This window comes from Mya arenaria, chromosome 1, assembly GCF_026914265.1.
Source record: "Mya arenaria isolate MELC-2E11 chromosome 1, ASM2691426v1".
NCBI classification, from domain to species: domain Eukaryota; kingdom Metazoa; phylum Mollusca; class Bivalvia; order Myida; family Myidae; genus Mya; species Mya arenaria.
Window position 1 is genome coordinate 62,763,221 of NC_069122.1, and position 7,138 is coordinate 62,770,358.

The window sequence follows — 7,138 nt, forward strand, 5'->3', positions numbered from 1 at the left end:
GACGTCATATCAACGTTTGATTTTGGTCAGACACGACGTAAATGTGTTCGTATTGTTATATTTACTCCTCAACTTCTATAACTTAATTGAACTGCTTTTTTGCGATTGCGAATATATTACGATGAACGCAACATCTATGTATATGTTCGGATTGCGAAACATCGCATACTAATATGTGTCGATGCCTGTAAAAAGGGGTACAAAGGTGCAAAAATGACATTTGCAGTTTTTGGTACTTATTTATAGAGTACATCATAAGAAACATTTTGGCGAAAATTTGAGGTCAAAATCTTGCGTACTTTTATTGTTATGACGATTTAAAGAAGCACAGGGGTCGATAAATTGTTCCATGAAAGTGTCAAAAAGTGTCATATTTTTTTAGATATAGAAATAAAACAAAACCTGTTTCTTCATGTCTTTATATAATTTGTAGTTATATTTCATACATAAAATAACATATTATTGAACTGGTGACAAAATTCTTGTAAAATCATGATAAAAGTTTTGAATGGCAATCAAAATGTTACCATGACAACCACAATAAAATGCAATTTAATATATAACATGAAGGGATCACACATGCATCTCTTATAAAGTACTTAAATTGCCTAAGTATGGGCAGTCACTTTACAATATATTTAAAAAAAGAGTCAGAATGATAAAAACTTTCGTTGTTACGGTGATTTAAGACCAAGGGGAATAAGTGTCCAAAACCTCTTCTATTATCGAAATATTCAGAAAATGTACATCAATAAATAGGTATTGTCATGTATCTATGCATTTTGTAGCTATGCTCATTATACACAATATAATTTCACCAATGGAAAAATCTTGTTAAAAAACAACAACAATAAATGTAACAAATATATACAGAAATGTTGCCATGGCGACAAAAATACAAACTAGTGTATTTATTGTCTCTGTACATGTTGTGGAATTATATTTCTTAAAACAATATAAGTTAATTTAATGCAATATAATATTTATATATATAATAAATATAATAACATTAAGAAACAAGTTGTAACCATGGCAACCACAAGTATCTATTTTCAATACATTACATGTAAAATCAATTCTAGAAGATAACCTGATGGCAATAAAAATTGATGATATAAGCACAAGAAAATTATCACTTCATCATTTGTTATCACTTCACCATTTGTTAATAGTCAATGTTACTTAACTTGATGAAAAATTATATATAAGGGTATTAGCTAAAGAGTTATGGAAGGTTGCTGCACCCTGTTCTTTTTTGGAAGCACCCATCATGAAGAGCAAGATTGGCAAGCTCCTGCCTTCATAGAATAAAAAGCTTAAGACGGTCAAATATCAATTTAGGTTTGATAATAACTTTATATTAACATGATTATAAATACACACAGGTTTTACATAATTGAAACCTAATAGTTCTTCAATTAAACATATACTAAGTAACCTAACATTTTCTGTCACATTCAAAATGTTAAAATTCTACACAATAAAGGGTGCCCTCTTGACACATGGAAACCAGTCTCTTTTCTGTGGCTCCCTGTCTTTCTTAAACCTGGCTAAACCCCTAAGAGGTTTGTTTCAATAGTTACAGTTAAATTATTTAAAATATCAGTTTTTAATACCTACAGTTTTCTTAGACTGTGAAATAATGTTATTACTTATTTCTGAATGGCAAACACTAGTCCAAACAAACAGCTCTAAAAAGTTAATTAACAGGACTGACAGACAGACAGAAATATTTATTATGACGTGTACATAGTACATTGTAAATAAACATAGGTTATACAGTTTGTTCAATGCTTTGGTTGAGACTTTCTAGGGCACACTGTCTTTATCAATGCCAAATCTGCTGTATTCTCTGATCTTGTCATTTGAATACCACTGCCATTCAAGATCCATCCCCTTGATGCAGATTTTGGAAGGAGTTCAGGTTAAACAACTGCTGTGGTTTTTATCAAGGTAAACAAGACCATATCTGTGTTTGCACAAAGCCAAGACTGTATGCTGAAAGTATGACAAAGCCAGGACTGTATGCTGAAAGTATGGATTAATAAAAGTCATGTTTTGTTCAGTCATATTTTGACACACACAACACAAGCTAATATAAAGATCAAGATATCATGCAAGTGTTTTGACAATGTGAGGAGTTACCTGACTATTTAAAACAGCGTTTATTTTTTAACATTGTTAGAAATTGAAATGTGATATAGAAATTACATACTTATCAATGTTCACATATGCATATTTCCTCTGGCAACATGTATGCAAAGTTGTATTTTATCAATGTTAACAGTTATTGAGTTATGGCCAAGGTTATTTTTTTACATGTAACTGACAACAACAAAAAGGCTAACTCTTGAAAATCTAAGGCTCAATTCTGTTATGTAAGTATTTTCAATTTTAAAGTACTCTACTATAGGGATTAATGTGAACATTTTATTATCTACCTGCTTTTTCATGGACCAAACTGCCAATTTCGGCTTTCCTTCTCCAGACCATGATATTTGAAGTAGTGAACATCATTCTCACAACAGTGTCTGCTCCCTTCCTCGGCAATTCAGTCTCATCAAACAAATAAACTGCTTGTTGTCCTGCAACATTTGATACACATCTTTATTACATACCCATCATAAATCCATACACATTTACATGTAGCAAAATATGGTAGTCAGCATTCCATTCCAGTAAAATACGGCCATATTCCACTCTTGTGATGCACCTCATAACAAGTATCGTTGCGCAGTGTTAAAATGACATCATAAAACCAAATAGTGCGTCGTTAAAATGCCATTTATTATAAAAACATGTGGCTTTTAAGTGATCTAACCTGCATAAAATATATTTATATAATAAAAGCGTTATTAGTCCTGCATTTTGATCTTGAATGTTGTTTGTGACTCTGGTGGATTCTTGCAGATTTTGAACCGAATCTGCAAAAATCCACTTGAGTTGAATATAACCTCCCCAATCAAAACGCAGTAGTAATAAACCCTATTTTATTTCATACATGCTTTTTGTTTATCTGAAATATTGCATGATTTCAAAATAAAATATGGAAACCAGTAAATTATTCTGTATTACACAATATGTCTTCTGATTACGTATCATAAGATTGTCATGTGGGCAACTACAAATATTCCCCTTGCTTTGAAAAAAAAACTGTCAATTAACAACGGTTTATTAATAACCGTTTATTAATTTGTGAACTTAAGTTATAAATAACTGAAATGTACACCTGAGTGCTATGCACATACTCCGAACTACGATGACACCGCATTTCTGTCAAATTGGACCAGTCTGGTTGGCATGATGGATGAAGAAGCCTTGCAGGGCAATGTCCCAACTGTAATGGTGGGAGTCGGGCAGGGAACGTGGATAATGTCCTGAAATAAGATAGCAATATGATGCATATAAATAAAGTTATGTAGTGCACTGTGAACTGTTGTCAATTCATCAGTGTTGTTATCAAAACTCATAAACATATCACAATTATCTACAGTGTTGTCATGGTCAGGTTGAGTGATTCTAGTAAATGAAGATCATTCATAAGTTACACAAATCCTTATCAAAATGTCATGAGTGTCGTTGACAAGTCCATCGGGAACACTGTACTCCCATGACTACAAAATAAAATAACTCGATATGATGAGAAATTTATATAATTACAGAAAATTCATTCCAATTATGGACAATGTTGTATGGAAATTAAAAAAAAATCGCCAGTTCAAGCCATTAGTTTACTTCCGGGTTTATGACAATTTACGAATACTTTAGGCTTTTTATACATCATTTAAACATTACAAAGCTTAATATTAAATTTATACAACTGCAATGATATTTACCTGTCAAAACTCGACAGAAGCATCCTCCAAAGCAGTAAACCAAACTCTGTGTGATATAATACGTCTTTTTTATCAATTCATGAAAGAAATAATGACCTATTTGCGTAAATATAAATAATAAATTGCGTGAATGATGTCATTATCGGGGATATCAATGCAGTTGGGCTAGATAAGTACGCGTGGGTTCATTCAGACTCAACTTTCAGTAAATTAGATAAAGGTGTACCTTTTGATTAAGGATACACTTTCGAACTGATATTCACTAAAAAATACGGCGGCTGGTAGCTGAAATCAATAAACGAACGATAAAGAGAAGTAAAAATTTCGTTGGTACTAACAGGTGGTGAAAAAAGTGGGTACGAGAAGTTCACAACACCTACGTGTGACATAATCGTATGTGTCAAACTATCCTGTATGAAAGAATAATATTTGATTGGACAGTTCCAAACTAATGCAACTGGTACATACGCTACTGTGCCACCACTTCTGTATGTCTACATACAAGGCATACACTGGTTTAGTTTATACCCTACAATTCTACTAGTTTGTGTCTACCCTAAAAGGCCTACACTAGTGTGTGTCTACACTACAAGACCTACACTGGTATGTATCTACACTACGAGGCCTACACTAGTGTGTGTCTACTCTACAAGGCCTACACTAGTGTGTGTCTATACTACAGGGCCTACACTAGTGTGTGTCTACACTACAAGGCCTACACTAGTGTGTGTCTACACTACAAGGCCTACACTAGTGTGTGTCTACACTACAAGGCCTACACTAGTGTGTGTCTACACTACGAGGCCTACACTAGTGTGTGTCTACTCTACAAGGCCTACACTAGTGTGTGTCTATACTACAGGGCCTACACTAGTGTGTGTCTACACTACAAGGCCTACACTAGTGTGTGTCTACACTACAAGGCCTACACTGATGTGTGTCTACACTACAAGGCTTACACTAGTGTATGTCTACACTACAAGGCCTACACTGATGTGTGTCTACACTACAAGGCTTACACTGATGTGTGTCTACACTACAAGTCCTACACTAGTGTATGTGTACACTACAAGGCCTACACTGATGTGTGTCTACACTACAAGGCCTACACTAGTGTGTGTCTACACTACAAGGTCTACACTAGTGTGCGTCTACACTACAAGGCCTACACTGGTGTGTGTCTAAACTACAAGGCCTACACTAGTGTGTGTCTACACTACAAGGCCTACACTGATGTGTGTCTACACTACAAGGCTTACACTAGTGTATGTGTACACTACAAGGCCTACACTGGTGTGTGTATACACTACAAGGCCTACACTGATGTGTGTCTACACTACAAGGCCTACACTGGTGTGTGCCTACACTACAAGGCCTACACTGGTGTGTGCCTACACTACAAGGCTTACACTGATGTGTGTCTACACTACAAGGCCTACACTGGTATGTGCCTACACTACAAGGCCTACACTGATGTGTGTCTACACTACAAGGCCTACACTGATGTGTGTCTACACTACAAGGCCTACACTAGTGTGTGTCTACACTACAAGGCCTACACTAGTGTGTGTCTACACTACAAGGCCTACACTGGTGTGTGTCTAAACTACAAGGCCTACACTAGTGTGTGTCTACACTACAAGGCCTACACTGGTGTGTGCCTACACTACAAGGCCTACACTGGTATGTGCCTACACTACAAGGCCTACACTGATGTGTGTCTACACTACAAGGCCTACACTGATGTGTGTCTACACTACAAGGCCTACACTAGTGTGTGTCTACACTACAAGGCCTACACTAGTGTGTGTCTACACTACAAGGCCTACACTGATGTGTGTCTACACTACAAGGCCTACACTAGTGTGTGTCTACACTACAAGGCCTACACTGGTATGTGCCTACACTACAAGGCCTACACTAGTGTGTGCCTACACTACAAGGCCTACACTGATGTGTGTCTACACTACAAGGCCTACACTGGTATGTGCCTACACTACAAGGCCTACACTGATGTCTGTCTACACTACAAGGCCTACACTAGTGTGTACCTACACTACAAGTCCTACACTAGTGTATGTGTACACTACAAGGCCTACACTGATGTGTGTCTACACTACAAGGCCTACACTAGTGTGTGTCTACACTACAAGGCCTACACTGGTGTGTGTCTAAACTACAAGGCCTACACTAGTGTGTGTCTACACTACAAGGCCTACACTGGTATGTGTCTACACTACAAGGCCTACACTGGTATGTGTCTACACTACAAGGCCTACACTGGTATGTGCCTACACTGGTGTGTGTCTAAACTACAAGGCCTACACTAGTGTGTGTCTACACTACAAGGCCTACACTGGTGTGTGCCTACACTACAAGGCCTACACTGGTGTGTGCCCACACTACAAGGCCTACACTGGTATGTGTGTCTACACTACAAGGCCTACACTGATGTGTGTCTACACTACAAGGCCTACACTGGTAAATGTCTACACTACAAGGCCTACACTGGTGTGTGCCTACACTACAAGGCCTACACTGGTATGTGCCTACACTACAAGGCCTACACTGGTATGTGCCTACACTACAAGGCCTACACTGGTGTGTGTCTACACTACAAGGCCTACACTAGTGTGTGTCTACACTACAAGGCCTACACTAGTGTGTGTCTACACTACAAGGCCTACACTGGTATGTGCCTACACTACAAGGCCTACACTGGTATGTGCCTACACTACAAGGCCTACACTGGTATGTGCCTACACTACAAGGCCTACACTAGTGTGTGTCTACACTACAAGGCCTACACTAGTGTGTGTCTACACTACAAGGCCTACACTAGTGTGTGTCTACACTACAAGGCCTACACTGGTGTGTGTCTAAACTACAAGGCCTACACTAGTGTGTGTCTACACTACAAGGCCTACACTAGTGTGTGTCTACACTACAAGGCCTACACTAGTGTGTGTCTACACTACAAGGCCTACACTGATGTGTGTCTACACTACAAGGCCTACACTGGTATGTGCCTACACTACAAGGCCTACACTGGTATGTGCCTACACTACAAGGCCTACACTGGTATGTGCCTACACTACAAGGCCTACACTGGTGTGTGCCTACACTACAAGGCCTACACTGGTATGTGCCTACACTACAAGGCCTACACTGGTATGTGCCTACACTACAAGGCCTACACTAGTGTGTGTCTACACTACAAGGCCTACACTGATGTGTGTCTACACTACAAGGCCTACACTAGTGTGTGTCTACACTACAAGGCCTACACTGGTATGTGCCTA

At 38.1% G+C, this 7,138-nt stretch overlaps 1 long non-coding RNA gene across 2 annotated transcripts; it reads right to left on the reverse strand.

The window, feature by feature from the left end:
• Window positions 1–422: 422 nt before the first annotated feature.
• Window positions 423–3,972, reverse strand: LOC128238107 (uncharacterized). 2 transcript variants are annotated; one of them, XR_008261631.1, is made up of 4 exons: window positions 3,837–3,972; window positions 3,230–3,377; window positions 2,442–2,585; window positions 423–2,028 (listed from the first exon to the last, which is right to left on the reverse strand). It is a non-coding gene; the product is annotated as an uncharacterized LOC128238107 (long non-coding RNA). The 2 variants fall into 2 exon arrangements; XR_008261632.1 differs by lacking the exons at window positions 3,230–3,377; window positions 3,837–3,972 and adding an exon at window positions 2,822–2,954.
• Window positions 3,973–7,138: the final 3,166 nt, after the last annotated feature.